The sequence below is a fragment of the Budorcas taxicolor genome, chromosome 11 (genome assembly GCF_023091745.1).
Source record: "Budorcas taxicolor isolate Tak-1 chromosome 11, Takin1.1, whole genome shotgun sequence".
Taxonomy (NCBI): Eukaryota; Metazoa; Chordata; class Mammalia; order Artiodactyla; family Bovidae; genus Budorcas; species Budorcas taxicolor.
The window spans coordinates 43,408,351-43,409,095 of record NC_068920.1 but is presented as its reverse complement, the minus strand read 5'-3'; the positions used below and the strand labels follow the sequence as shown (position 1 = coordinate 43,409,095).

Here is a 745-nt window from a genome sequence, read left to right as displayed (position 1 = left end):
TCGCTTTAGCAGCACATATACTAAAATTGGAACGATACAGAGAAGATTAGCATGGCCCTTGCACAAAGATGACACACAAATTCGTCGTGTTCCATATAAAAAATAAAATGAAATAAAATTCAGTGGTCCAATGTCACATGGGTTAGACATACATTTTAATTTCCACACATTCTGATTTTGGAAATAGTTGCACCTATTTTTCAACTTGATTTTTCCAATAATCATGTATGGATGTGAGAGTTGGACTATAAAGAAAGCTGAGCGCCGAAGAATTGATGCTTTTCAACTGTGGTGTTGGAGAAGACTCTTGAGAGTCCCTTGGACTACAAGGAGATCAAACCAGTCAATCCTCAAGGAAATCAGTCCCAAATATTCATTGGAAGGACTGATGCTGAAGCTGAAATTCCAATACTTTGGCCACCCAATGCAAAGAACTAACTCATTCAAAAAGACCCTGATTCTAGGAAAGACTGAAGGCAGGAGGAGAAGGGGATGACAGAGGATGAGATGGTTGGATGGCATCACTGACCTGATGGACATGAGTTTGAGCAAATTCCAGGAGTTGGTGATGGACAGGGAAATCTGGCGTGCTGCAGTCCATGGGGCTGCATAGAGTCGGACATGACTGAGCGACTGAACTGAACTGATCTTTCAACTTTCACTTTCTCTAGTAACGATACATGAGTCGCCTTCACACATATTAAGGGTAGTCCCTCCTGGCCCCCTCAAAGAAGACTAATAACTG

General features: G+C 41.9%; 1 pseudogene; it reads left to right on the top strand.

Annotated features, from left to right (window-relative positions):
* LOC128057031 (uncharacterized) lies at positions 1-101 on the top strand (annotated as a pseudogene).
* The last annotated feature ends 644 nt before the right edge of the window (positions 102-745 follow it).